Below are 15,850 nucleotides of genomic sequence, written 5' to 3' on the forward strand. Positions count from 1 at the left end.
TTTAAAATGTCTGAAATGTCGGAAATTTGACTCCTGAGCGTGATTTTTGAGCCGAATTCTGACTCTCTGCACCTATTTTCAGTTTCAAATTACCACGTTTCGTACCGAAAATATGCCAATTACTGTAAACGGCGATGGGTCTTATTTTGCCCAAACCCCCCTGCAGTTTTCAAAATGTCTGAAATGTCGGAAATTTGACTCCTGAGCATGATTTTGTATCCGAATTCTGGATCTCTGCACCTATTTTCAGTTATAAATTACGACTTTTTATTCCGAAAATATGAGTCATATTTTGCCCAAACCCCCCTGCAGTTTTCAAAATGTCTGAAATGTCGGAAATTTGACTCCTGAGCGTGATTTTGTATCCGAATTCTGACTCTCTGCACCTATTTTCATTTCAAATTACGACTTTTTATACCGAAAATATGCCAATTACTGAAAACGGAGATGAGTCATATTTTGCCCAAACCCCCCTGCAGTTTTCAAAATGTCTGAAATGTCGGAAATTTGACTCCTGAGCGTGATTTTTGAGCCGAATTCTGACTCTCTGCACCTATTTTCAGTTTCAAATTACGACTTTTTATACCGAAAATATTCCAATTACTGAAAACGGCGATGAGTCATATTTTGCCCAAACCCCCCTGCAGTTTTCAAAATGTCTGAAATGTCGGAAATTTGACTCCTGAGCGTGATTTTTGAGCCGAATTCTGACTCTGCACCTATTTTCAGTTTCAAATTACGACGTTTCGTACCGAAAATATGCCAATTACTGCAAACGGCGATGGGTCATATTTTGCCCAAACCCCACTGCAGTTTTAAAAATGTCTGAAATGTCCGAAATTTGACTCCTGAGAGTGATTTTTGAGCCGAATTGTGACTCTCTGCACCTATTTTCAGTTTCAAATTACGACGTTTCATACCGAAAATATGGTAATTACTGTAAACGTTGATGGGTCATATTTTCCCCAAACCCCCCTGCAGTTTTCAAAATGTCTGAAATGTCGGAAATTTGACTCCTGTGCGTGATTTTTTATCCAAATTCTGACTCTCTGCACCTATTTTCAGTTTCAAATTACGACGTTTCATACCGAAAATATGCAAATTACTGAAAACGGCGATTTGTCATATTTTGCCCAAACCCCACTGCAGTTTTTAAAATGTCTGAAATGTCTGAAATTTGACTCCTGAGCGTGATTTTTGAGCCGAATTCTGACTCTTTGCACCTATTTTCAGTTTCAAATTACGACGCTTCATACCGAAAATATGCAATTTACTGTAAACGGCGATGGGTCATATTTTGCCCAAACCCCCCTGCAGATTTCAAAATGTCTGAAATGTCGGAAATTTGACTCATGAGCGTGATTTTTGAGCCGAATTCTGACTCTCTGCACCTATTTTCAGTTTCAAATTACGACGTTTCATACCGAAAATATGCAAATTATTGAAAACGGCGATGGGTCATATTTTGCACAAACCCCCCTGCAGTTTTCAAAATATCTGAAATGTCGGAAATTTGACTCCTGAGCGTGATTTTTGAGCCGAATTCTGACTCTCTGCACCTATTTTCAGTTTCAAATTACGACGTTTCGTACCGAAAATATGCCAATTACTGCAAACGGCGATGGGTCATATTTTGCCCAAACCCCACTGCAGTTTTTAAAATGTCTGAAATGTCCGAAATTTGACTCCTGAGAGTGATTTTTGAGCCGAATTGTGACTCTCTGCACCTATTTTCAGTTTCAAATTACGACGTTTCATACCGAAAATATGCTAATTACTGTAAACGTTGATGGGTCATATTTTCCCCAAACCCCCCTGCAGTTTTCAAAATGTCTGAAATGTCGGAAATTTGACTCCTGAGCGTGACTTTTTATCCGAATGCTTACTCTCTGCACCTATTTTCAGTTTCAAATTACGACTATTTATACCGAAAATATGCCAATTACTGAAAACAGCTATGGGTCATATTTTGCCCAAACCCCCCTGCAGTTTTCAAAATGTCTGAAATGTCGGAAATATGACTCATGAGCGTGACTTTTGAGCCGAATTCTGACTCTCTGCACCTATTTTTAGTTTCAAATTACGATTTTCATACCGAAAATATGCCAATTACTGAAAACGGCGATGGGTCATGTTTTGCCCAAACCCCCCTGCAGTTTTTAAAATGTCTGAAATGTCGGAAATTTGACTCCTGAGCATGATTTTTGAGCCGAATTCTGACTCTCTGCACCTATTTTCAGTTTCAAATTACGACGTTTCATACCGAAAATATGCCAATTACTGTAAACGGCGATGGGTCTTATTTTGCCCAAACCCCCCTGCAGTTTTCAAAATGTCTGAAATGTCGGAAATTTGACTCCTGAGCGTGATTTTTTATCCGAATTCTGACTCTCTGCACCTATTTTCAGTTTCAAATTACTACTTTTTTGACCGAAAATATGCCAATTACTGAAAATGGCGATGGGTCATATTTTCCCGAAACAAACCCCCCTGCAGTTTTCAAAATGTCTGAAATGTCGGAAATTTGACTCCTGAGCGTGATTTTTGAGCCGAATTCTGACTCTCTGCACCTATTTTCAGTTTCAAATTGCGACATTTCGTACCGAAAATATGCCGATTACTGAAAACGGCGATGGGTCATATTTTGCCCAAACCCCCCTGCAGTTTTTAAAATGTCTGAAATGTCGGAAATTTGACTCCTGAGCGTGATTTTTGAGCCGAATTCTGACTCTCTGCACCTATTTTCAGTTTCAAATTACGACGTTTCGTACCGAAAATATGCCAATTACTGCAAACGGCGATGGGTCATATTTTGCCCAAACCCCACTGCAGTTTTTAAAATGTCTGAAATGTCCGAAATTTGACTCCTGAGAGTGATTTTTGAGCCGAATGCTGACTCTCTGCACCTATTTTCAGTTTCAAATTACGACGTTTCATACCGAAAATATGCTAATTACTGTAAACGTTGATGGGTCATATTTTCCCCAAACCCCCCTGCAGTTTTCAAAATGTCTGAAATGTCGGAAATTTGACTCCTGTGCGTGATTTTTTATCCAAATTCTGACTCTCTGCACCTATTTTCAGTTTCAAATTACGACGTTTCATACCGAAAATATGCAAATTACTGAAAACGGCGATTTGTCATATTTTGCCCAAACCCCACTGCAGTTTTTAAAATGTCTGAAATGTCTGAAATTTGACTCCTGAGCGTGATTTTTGAGCCGAATTCTGACTCTCTGCACCTATTTTCAGTTTCAAATTACGACGTTTCATACCGAAAATATGCTATTTACTGTAAACGGCGATGGGTCATATTTTGCCCAAACCCCCCTGCTGATTTCAAAATGTCTGAAATGTCGGAAATTTGACTCATGAGCGTGATTTTTGAGCCGAATTCTGACTCTCTGCACCTATTTTCAGTTTCAAATTACGACGTTTCATACCGAAAATATGCAAATTATTGAAAACGGCGATGGGTCATATTTTGCACAAACCCCCCTCTAGTTTTCAAAATATCTGAAATGTCGGAAATTTTACTCCTGAGCGTGATTTTTGAGCTGAATTCTGACTCTCTGCACCTATTTTCAGTTTCAAATTACGACGTTTCATATCGAAAATATGCCAATTACTGTAAACGGCGATGGGTCTTATTTTGCCCAAACCCCCCTGCAGTTTTCAAAATGTCTGAAATGTCGGAAATTTGACTCCTGAGCGTGATTTTTTATCCGAATTCTGACTCTCTGCACCTATTTTCAGTTTCAAATTACTACTTTTTTTAACGAAAATATGCCAATTACTGAAAATAGCGATGGGTCATATTTTCCCGAAACAAACCCCCCTGCAGTTTTCGAAATGTCTGAAATGTCGGAAATTTGACTCCTGAGCGTGATTTTTGAGCCGAATTCTGACTCTCTGCACCTATTTTCAGTTTCAAATTACGACATTTCGTACCGAAAATATGCCAATTACTGAAAACGGCGATGGGTCATATTTTGCCCAAACCCCCCTGCAGTTTTTAAAATGTCTGAAATGTCGGAAATTTGACTAATGAGCGTGATTTTTGAGCCGAACTCTGATTCTCTGCACCTATTTTCAGTTTCAAATTACGACGTTTTATACCGAAAATATGCCAATTACTGAAAACGGCGATGGGTCATATTTTGCCCAAACCCCCCCTGCAGTTTTCAAAATGTCTGAAATATCGGAAATTTGACTCCTGAGCGTGATTTTTGAGCCGAATTCTGACTCTCTGCATCTATTTTCAGTTTCAAATTACGACGTTTCATACCGAAAATATGCCAATTACTGAAATCGGCGATTAGTCATATTTTGCCCGAACCCCCCTGCAATTTTTAAAATGTCTGAAATGTCGGAAATTTGACTCCTGAGCGTGATTTTTGAGCCGAATTCTGACTCTCTGCACCTATTTTCAGTTTCAAATTACCACGTTTCGTACCGAAAATATGCCAATTACTGTAAACGGCGATGGGTCTTATTTTGCCCAAACCCCCCTGCAGTTTTCAAAATGTCTGAAATGTCGGAAATTTGACTCCTGAGCATGATTTTGTATCCGAATTCTGGATCTCTGCACCTATTTTCAGTTTCAAATTACGACTTTTTATTCCGCAAATATGAGTCATATTTTGCCCAAACCCCCCTGCAGTTTTCAAAATGTCTGAAATGTCGGAAATTTGACTCCTGAGCGTGATTTTGTATCCGAATTCTGACTCTCTGCACCTATTTTCATTTCAAATTACGACTTTTTATACCGAAAATATGCCAATTACTGAAAACGGAGATGAGTCATATTTTGCCCAAACCCCCCTGCAGTTTTCAAAATGTCTGAAATGTCGGAAATTTGACTCCTGAGCGTGATTTTTGAGCCGAATTCTGACTCTCTGCACCTATTTTCAGTTTCAAATTACGACTTTTTATACCGAAAATATTCCAATTACTGAAAACGGCGATGAGTCATATTTTGCCCAAACCCCCCTGCAGTTTTCAAAATGTCTGAAATGTCGGAAATTTGACTCCTGAGCGTGATTTTTGAGCCGAATTCTGACTCTCTGCACCTATTTTCAGTTTCAAATTACGACGTTTCGTGCCGAAAATATGCCAATTACTGCAAACGGCGATGGGTCATATTTTGCCCAAACCCCACTGCAGTTTTTAAAATGTCTGAAATGTCCGAAATTTGACTCCTGAGAGTGATTTTTGAGCCGAATTGTGACTCTCTGCACCTATTTTCAGTTTCAAATTACGACGTTTCATACCGAAAATATGCTAATTACTGTAAACGTTGATGGGTCATATTTTCCCCAAACCCCCCTGCAGTTTTCAAAATGTCTGAAATGTCGGAAATTTGACTCCTGAGCGTGATTTTTGAGCCGAATTCTGACTCTCTGCACCTATTTTCAGTTTCAAATTACGACGTTTCATACCGAAAATATGCCAATTACTGTAAACGGCGATGGGTCTTATTTTGCCCAAACCCCCCTGCAGTTTTCAAAATGTCTGAAATGTCGGAAATTTGACTCCTGAGCGTGATTTTTTATCCGAATTCTGACTCTCTGCACCTATTTTCAGTTTCAAATTACTACTTTTTTTACCGAAAATATGCCAATTACTGAAAATGGCGATGGGTCATATTTTCCCGAAACAAACCCCCCTGCAGTTTTCAAAATGTCTGAAATGTCGGAAATTTGACTCCTGAGCGTGATTTTTGAGCCGAATTCTGACTCTCTGCACCTATTTTCAGTTTCAAATTACGACATTTCGTACCGAAAATATGCCAATTACTGAAAACGGCGATGGGTCATATTTTGCCCAAACCCCCCTGCAGTTTTTAAAATGTCTGAAATGTCGGAAATTTGACTCCTGAGCGTGATTTTTGAGCCGAATTCTGACTCTCTGCACCTATTTTCAGTTTCAAATTACGACGTTTCGTACCGAAAATATGCCAATTACTGCAAACGGCGATGGGTCATATTTTGCCCAAACCCCACTGCAGTTTTTAAAATGTCTGAAATGTCCGAAATTTGACTCCTGAGAGTGATTTTTGAGCCGAATTCTGACTCTCTGCACCTATTTTCAGTTTCAAATTACGACGTTTCATACCGAAAATATGCTAATTACTGTAAACGTTGATGGGTCATATTTTCCCCAAACCCCCCTGCAGTTTTCAAAATGTCTGAAATGTCGGAAATTTGACTCCTGTGCGTGATTTTTTATCCAAATTCTGACTCTCTGCACCTATTTTCAGTTTCAAATTACGACGTTTCATACCGAAAATATGCAAATTACTGAAAACGGCGATTTGTCATATTTTGCCCAAACCCCACTGCAGTTTTTAAAATGTCTGAAATGTCTGAAATTTGACTCCTGAGCGTGATTTTTGAGCCGAATTCTGACTCTCTGCACCTATTTTCAGTTTCAAATTACGAGGTTTCATACCGAAAATATGCTATTTACTGTAAACGGCGATGGGTCATATTTTGCCCAAACCCCCCTGCTGATTTCAAAATGTCTGAAATGTCGGAAATTTGACTCTTGAGCGTGATTTTTGAGCCGAATTCTGACTCTCTGCACCTATTTTCAGTTTCAAATTACGACGTTTCATACCGAAAATATGCAAATTATTGAAAACGGCGATGGGTCATATTTTGCACAAACCCCCCTGCAGTTTTCAAAATATCTGAAATGTCGGAAATTTTACTCCTGAGCGTGATTTTTGAGCTGAATTCTGACTCTCTGCACCTATTTTCAGTTTCAAATTACGACGTTTCATATCGAAAATATGAGCATTACTGTAAACGGCGATGGGTCATATTTTGCCCAAACCCCCCCTGCAGTTTTCAAAATGTCTGAAATGTCGGAAATTTGACTCCTGAGCGTGACTTTTTATCCGAATGCTTACTCTCTGCACCTATTTTCAGTTTCAAATTACGACTATTTATACCGAAAATATGCCAATTACTGAAAACAGCTATGGGTCATATTTTGCCCAAACCCCCCTGCAGTTTTCAAAATATCTGAAATGTCGGAAATTTGACTCATGAGCGTGACTTTTGAGCCGAATTCTGACTCTCTGCACCTATTTTTAGTTTCAAATTACGATTTTCATACCGAAAATATGCCAATTACTGAAAACGGCGATGGGTCATGTTTTGCCCAAACCCCCCTGCAGTTTTCAAAATGTCTGAAATGTCGGAAATTTGACTCCTGAGCGTGATTTTTGAGCCGAATTCTGACTCTCTGCACCTATTTTCAGTTTCAAATTACGACGTTTCATACCGAAAATATGCCAATTACTGTAAACGGCGATGGGTCTTATTTTGCCCAAACCCCCCTGCAGTTTTCAAAATGTCTGAAATGTCGGAAATTTGACTCCTGAGCGTGATTTTTTATCCGAATTCTGACTCTCTGCACCTATTTTCAGTTTCAAATTACTACTTTTTTAACGAAAATATGCCAATTACTGAAAATGGCGATGGGTCATATTTTCCCGAAACAAACCCCCCTGCAGTTTTCAAAATGTCTGAAATGTCGGAAATTTGACTCCTGAGCGTGATTTTTGAGCCGAATTCTGACTCTCTGCACCTATTTTCAGTTTCAAATTACGACATTTCGTACCGAAAATATGCCAATTACTGAAAACGGCGATGGGTCATATTTTGCCCAAACCCCCCCTGCAGTTTTCAAAATGTCTGAAATATCGGAAATTTGACTCCTGAGCGTGATTTTTGAGCCGAATTCTGACTCTCTGCATCTATTTTCAGTTTCAAATTACGACGTTTCATACCGAAAATATGCCAATTACTGAAAACGGCGATTAGTCATATTTTTCCCGAACCCCCCTGCAATTTTTAAAATGTCTGAAATGTCGGAAATTTGACTCCTGAGCGTGATTTTTGAGCCGAATTCTGACTCTCTGCACCTATTTTCAGTTTCAAATTACCACGTTTCGTACCGAAAATATGCCAATTACTGTAAACGGCGATGGGTCTTATTTTGCCCAAACCCCCCTGCAGTTTTCAAAATGTCTGAAATGTCGGAAATTTGACTCCTGAGCATGATTTTGTATCCGAATTCTGGATCTCTGCACCTATTTTCAGTTTCAAATTACGACTTTTTATTCCGAAAATATGAGTCATATTTTGCCCAAACCCCCCTGCAGTTTTCAAAATGTCTGAAATGTCGGAAATTTGACTCCTGAGCGTGATTTTGTATCCGAATTCTGACTCTCTGCACCTATTTTCATTTCAAATTACGACTTTTTATACCGAAAATATGCCAATTACTGAAAACGGAGATGAGTCATATTTTGCCCAAACCCCCCTGCAGTTTTCAAAATGTCTGAAATGTCGGAAATTTGACTCCTGAGCGTGATTTTTGAGCCGAATTCTGACTCTCTGCACCTATTTTCAGTTTCAAATTACGACTTTTTATACCGAAAATATTCCAATTACTGAAAACGGCGATGAGTCATATTTTGCCCAAACCCCCCTGCAGTTTTCAAAATGTCTGAAATGTCGGAAATTTGACTCCTGAGCGTGATTTTTGAGCCGAATTCTGACTCTCTGCACCTATTTTCAGTTTCAAATTACGACGTTTCGTACCGAAAATATGCCAATTACTGCAAACGGCGATGGGTCATATTTTGCCCAAACCCCACTGCAGTTTTTAAAATGTCTGAAATGTCCAAAATTTGACTCCTGAGAGTGATTTTTGAGCCGAATTGTGACTCTCTGCACCTATTTTCAGTTTCAAATTACGACGTTTCATACCGAAAATATGCTAATTACTGTAAACGTTGATGGGTCATATTTTCCCCAAACCCCCCTGCAGTTTTCAAAATGTCTGAAATGTCGGAAATTTGACTCCTGTGCGTGATTTTTTATCCAAATTCTGACTCTCTGCACCTATTTTCAGTTTCAAATTACGACGTTTCATACCGAAAATATGCAAATTACTGAAAACGGCGATTTGTCATATTTTGCCCAAACCCCACTGCAGTTTTTAAAATGTCTGAAATGTCTGAAATTTGACTCCTGAGCGTGATTTTTGAGCCGAATTCTGACTCTTTGCACCTATTTTCAGTTTCAAATTACGACGCTTCATACCGAAAATATGCTATTTACTGTAAACGGCGATGGGTCATATTTTGCCCAAACCCCCCTGCAGATTTCAAAATGTCTGAAATGTCGGAAATTTGACTCATGAGCGTGATTTTTGAGCCGAATTCTGACTCTCTGCACCTATTTTCAGTTTCAAATTACGACGTTTCATACCGAAAATATGCTAATTATTGAAGACGGCGATGGGTCATATTTTGCACAAACCCCCCTGCAGTTTTCAAAATATCTGAAATGTCGGAAATTTGACTCCTGAGCGTGATTTTTGAGCCGAATTCTGACTCTCTGCACCTATTTTCAGTTTCAAATTACGACGTTTCGTACCGAAAATATGCCAATTACTGCAAACGGCGATGGGTCATATTTTGCCCAAACCCCACTGCAGTTTTTAAAATGTCTGAAATGTCCGAAATTTGACTCCTGAGAGTGATTTTTGAGCCGAATTCTGACTCTCTGCACCTATTTTCAGTTTCAAATTACGACGTTTCATACCGAAAATATGCTATTTACTGTAAACGGCGATGGGTCATATTTTGCCCAAACCCCCCTGCTGATTTCAAAATGTCTGAAATGTCGGAAATTTGACTCATGAGCGTGATTTTTGAGCCGAATTCTGACTCTCTGCACCTATTTTCAGTTTCAAATTACGACGTTTCATACCGAAAATATGCAAATTATTGAAAACGGCGATGGGTCATATTTTGCACAAACCCCCCTGCAGTTTTCAAAATATCTGAAATGTCGGAAATTTTACTCCTGAGCGTGATTTTTGAGCCGAATTCTGACTCTCTGCACCTATTTTCAGTTTCAAATTACGACGTTTCATATCGAAAATATGCCCATTACTGTAAACGGCGATGGGTCATATTTTGCCCAAACCCCCACTGCAGTTTTCAAAATGTCTGAAATGTCGGAAATTTGACTCCTGAGCGTGACTTTTTATCCGAATGCTTACTCTCTGCACCTATTTTCAGTTTCAAATTACGACTATTTATACCGAAAATATGCCAATTACTGAAAACAGCTATGGGTCATATTTTGCCCAAACCCCCCTGCAGTTTTCAAAATGTCTGAAATGTCGGAAATATGACTCATGAGCGTGACTTTTGAGCCGAATTCTGACTCTCTGCACCTATTTTTAGTTTCAAATTACGATTTTCATACCGAAAATATGCCAATTACTGAAAACGGCGATGGGTCATGTTTTGCCCAAACCCCCCTGCAGTTTTTAAAATGTCTGAAATGTCGGAAATTTGACTCCTGAGCGTGATTTTTGAGCCGAATTCTGACTCTCTGCACCTATTTTCAGTTTCAAATTACGACGTTTCATACCGAAAATATGCCAATTACTGTAAACGGCGATGGGTCTTATTTTGCCCAAACCCCCCTGCAGTTTTCAAAATGTCTGAAATGTCGGAAATTTGACTCCTGAGCGTGATTTTTTATCCGAATTCTGACTCTCTGCACCTATTTTCAGTTTCAAATTACTACTTTTTTTACCGAAAATATGCCAATTACTGAAAATGGCGATGGGTCATATTTTCCCGAAACAAACCCCCCTGCAGTTTTCAAAATGTCTGAAATGTCGGAAATTTGACTCCTGAGCGTGATTTTTGAGCCGAATTCTGACTCTCTGCACCTATTTTCAGTTTCAAATTACGACATTTCGTACCGAAAATATGCCAATTACTGAAAACGGCGATGGGTCATATTTTGCCCAAACCCCCCTGCAGTTTTTAAAATGTCTGAAATGTCGGAAATTTGACTCCTGAGCGTGATTTTTGAGCCGAATTCTGACTCTCTGCACCTATTTTCAGTTTCAAATTACGACGTTTCGTACCGAAAATATGCCAATTACTGCAAACGGCGATGGGTCATATTTTGCCCAAACCCCACTGCAGTTTTTAAAATGTCTGAAATGTCCGAAATTTGACTCCTGAGAGTGATTTTTGAGCCGAATTCTGACTCTCTGCACCTATTTTCAGTTTCAAATTACGACGTTTCATACCGAAAATATGCAAATTACTGAAAACGGCGATTTGTCATATTTTGCCCAAACCCCACTGCAGTTTTTAAAATGTCTGAAATGTCTGAAATTTGACTCCTGAGCGTGATTTTTGAGCCGAATTCTGACTCTCTGCACCTATTTTCAGTTTCAAATTACGACGTTTCATACCGAAAATATGCTATTTACTGTAAACGGCGATGGGTCATATTTTGCCCAAACCCCCCTGCTGATTTCAAAATGTCTGAAATGTCGGAAATTTGACTCATGGGCGTGATTTTTGAGCCGAATTCTGACTCTCTGCACCTATTTTCAGTTTCAAATTACGACGTTTCATACCGAAAATATGCAAATTATTGAAAACGGCGATGGGTCATATTTTGCACAAACCCCCCTGCAGTTTTCAAAATATCTGAAATGTCGGAAATTTTACTCCTGAGCGTGATTTTTGAGCTGAATTCTGACTCTCTGCACCTATTTTCAGTTTCAAATTACGACGTTTCATATCGAAAATATGAGCATTACTGTAAACGGCGATGGGTCATATTTTGCCCAAACCCCCCCTGCAGTTTTCAAAATGTCTGAAATGTCGGAAATTTGACTCCTGAGCGTGACTTTTTATCCGAATGCTTACTCTCTGCACCTATTTTCAGTTTCAAATTACGACTATTTATACCGAAAATATGCCAATTACTGAAAACAGCTATGGGTCATATTTTGCCCAAACCCCCCTGCAGTTTTCAAAATATCTGAAATGTCGGAAATTTGACTCATGAGCGTGACTTTTGAGCCGAATTCTGATTCTCTGCACCTATTTTCAGTTTCAAATTACGACGTTTTATACCGAAAATATGCCAATTACTGAAAACGGCGATGGGTCATATTTTGCCCAAACCCCCCCTGCAGTTTTCAAAATGTCTGAAATATCGGAAATTTGACTCCTGAGCGTGATTTTTGAGCCGAATTCTGACTCTCTGCATCTATTTTCAGTTTCAAATTACGACGTTTCATACCGAAAATATGCCAATTACTGAAAACGGCGATTAGTCATATTTTGCCCGAAACCCCCCTGCAATTTTTAAAATGTCTGAAATGTCGGAAATTTGACTCCTGAGCGTGATTTTTGAGCCGAATTCTGACTCTCTGCACCTATTTTCAGTTTCAAATTACCACGTTTCGTACCGAAAATATGCCAATTACTGTAAACGGCGATGGGTCTTATTTTGCCCAAACCCCCCTGCAGTTTTCAAAATGTCTGAAATGTCGGAAATTTGACTCCTGAGCATGATTTTGTATCCGAATTCTGGATCTCTGCACCTATTTTCAGTTTCAAATTACGACTTTTTATTCCGAAAATATGAGTCATATTTTGCCCAAACCCCCCTGCAGTTTTCAAAATGTCTGAAATGTCGGAAATTTGACTCCTGAGCGTGATTTTTGAGCCGAATTCTGACTCTCTGCACCTATTTTCAGTTTCAAATTACGACTTTTTATACCGAAAATATTCCAATTACTGAAAGCGGCGATGAGTCATATTTTGCCCAAACCCCCCTGCAGTTTTCAAAATGTCTGAAATGTCGGAAATTTGACTCCTGAGCGTGATTTTTGAGCCGAATTCTGACTCTCTGCACCTATTTTCAGTTTCAAATTACGACGTTTCGTACCGAAAATATGCCAATTACTGCAAACGGCGATGGGTCATATTTTGCCCAAACCCCACTGCAGTTTTTAAAATGTCTGAAATGTCCGAAATTTGACTCCTGAGAGTGATTTTTGAGCCGAATTCTGACTCTCTGCACCTATTTTCAGTTTCAAATTACGACGTTTCATACCGAAAATATGCTATTTACTGTAAACGGCGATGGGTCATATTTTGCCCAAACCCCCCTGCTGATTTCAAAATGTCTGAAATGTCGGAAATTTGACTCATGAGCGTGATTTTTGAGCCGAATTCTGACTCTCTGCACCTATTTTCAGTTTCAAATTACGACGTTTCATACCGAAAATATGCAAATTATTGAAAACGGCGATGGGTCATATTTTGCACAAACCCCCCTGCAGTTTTCAAAATATCTGAAATGTCGGAAATTTTACTCCTGAGCGTGATTTTTGAGCCGAATTCTGACTCTCTGCACCTATTTTCAGTTTCAAATTACGACGTTTCATATCGAAAATATGCCCATTACTGTAAACGGCGATGGGTCATATTTTGCCCAAACCCCCACTGCAGTTTTCAAAATGTCTGAAATGTCGGAAATTTGACTCCTGAGCGTGACTTTTTATCCGAATGCTTACTCTCTGCACCTATTTTCAGTTTCAAATTACGACTATTTATACCGAAAATATGCCAATTACTGAAAACAGCTATGGGTCATATTTTGCCCAAACCCCCCTGCAGTTTTCAAAATGTCTGAAATGTCGGAAATATGACTCATGAGCGTGACTTTTGAGCCGAATTCTGACTCTCTGCACCTATTTTTAGTTTCAAATTACGATTTTCATACCGAAAATATGCCAATTACTGAAAACGGCGATGGGTCATGTTTTGCCCAAACCCCCCTGCAGTTTTTAAAATGTCTGAAATGTCGGAAATTTGACTCCTGAGCGTGATTTTTGAGCCGAATTCTGACTCTCTGCACCTATTTTCAGTTTCAAATTACGACGTTTCATACCGAAAATATGCCAATTACTGTAAACGGCGATGGGTCTTATTTTGCCCAAACCCCCCTGCAGTTTTCAAAATGTCTGAAATGTCGGAAATTTGACTCCTGAGCGTGATTTTTTATCCGAATTCTGACTCTCTGCACCTATTTTCAGTTTCAAATTACTACTTTTTTTACCGAAAATATGCCAATTACTGAAAATGGCGATGGGTCATATTTTCCCGAAACAAACCCCCCTGCAGTTTTCAAAATGTCTGAAATGTCGGAAATTTGACTCCTGAGCGTGATTTTTGAGCCGAATTCTGACTCTCTGCACCTATTTTCAGTTTCAAATTACGACATTTCGTACCGAAAATATGCCAATTACTGAAAACGGCGATGGGTCATATTTTGCCCAAACCCCCCTGCAGTTTTTAAAATGTCTGAAATGTCGGAAATTTGACTCCTGAGCGTGATTTTTGAGCCGAATTCTGACTCTCTGCACCTATTTTCAGTTTCAAATTACGACGTTTCGTACCGAAAATATGCCAATTACTGCAAACGGCGATGGGTCATATTTTGCCCAAACCCCACTGCAGTTTTTAAAATGTCTGAAATGTCCGAAATTTGACTCCTGAGAGTGATTTTTGAGCCGAATTCTGACTCTCTGCACCTATTTTCAGTTTCAAATTACGACGTTTCATACCGAAAATATGCAAATTACTGAAAACGGCGATTTGTCATATTTTGCCCAAACCCCACTGCAGTTTTTAAAATGTCTGAAATGTCTGAAATTTGACTCCTGAGCGTGATTTTTGAGCCGAATTCTGACTCTCTGCACCTATTTTCAGTTTCAAATTACGACGTTTCATACCGAAAATATGCTATTTACTGTAAACGGCGATGGGTCATATTTTGCCCAAACCCCCCTGCTGATTTCAAAATGTCTGAAATGTCGGAAATTTGACTCATGGGCGTGATTTTTGAGCCGAATTCTGACTCTCTGCACCTATTTTCAGTTTCAAATTACGACGTTTCATACCGAAAATATGCAAATTATTGAAAACGGCGATGGGTCATATTTTGCACAAACCCCCCTGCAGTTTTCAAAATATCTGAAATGTCGGAAATTTTACTCCTGAGCGTGATTTTTGAGCTGAATTCTGACTCTCTGCACCTATTTTCAGTTTCAAATTACGACGTTTCATATCGAAAATATGAGCATTACTGTAAACGGCGATGGGTCATATTTTGCCCAAACCCCCCCTGCAGTTTTCAAAATGTCTGAAATGTCGGAAATTTGACTCCTGAGCGTGACTTTTTATCCGAATGCTTACTCTCTGCACCTATTTTCAGTTTCAAATTACGACTATTTATACCGAAAATATGCCAATTACTGAAAACAGCTATGGGTCATATTTTGCCCAAACCCCCCTGCAGTTTTCAAAATATCTGAAATGTCGGAAATTTGACTCATGAGCGTGACTTTTGAGCCGAATTCTGATTCTCTGCACCTATTTTCAGTTTCAAATTACGACGTTTTATACCGAAAATATGCCAATTACTGAAAACGGCGATGGGTCATATTTTGCCCAAACCCCCCCTGCAGTTTTCAAAATGTCTGAAATATCGGAAATTTGACTCCTGAGCGTGATTTTTGAGCCGAATTCTGACTCTCTGCATCTATTTTCAGTTTCAAATTACGACGTTTCATACCGAAAATATGCCAATTACTGAAAACGGCGATTAGTCATATTTTGCCCGAAACCCCCCTGCAATTTTTAAAATGTCTGAAATGTCGGAAATTTGACTCCTGAGCGTGATTTTTGAGCCGAATTCTGACTCTCTGCACCTATTTTCAGTTTCAAATTACCACGTTTCGTACCGAAAATATGCCAATTACTGTAAACGGCGATGGGTCTTATTTTGCCCAAACCCCCCTGCAGTTTTCAAAATGTCTGAAATGTCGGAAATTTGACTCCTGAGCATGATTTTGTATCCGAATTCTGGATCTCTGCACCTATTTTCAGTTTCAAATTACGACTTTTTATTCCGAAAATATGAGTCAT

This window comes from Procambarus clarkii, chromosome 45 (genome assembly GCF_040958095.1).
Source record: "Procambarus clarkii isolate CNS0578487 chromosome 45, FALCON_Pclarkii_2.0, whole genome shotgun sequence".
Classification (NCBI taxonomy): domain Eukaryota; kingdom Metazoa; phylum Arthropoda; class Malacostraca; order Decapoda; family Cambaridae; genus Procambarus; species Procambarus clarkii.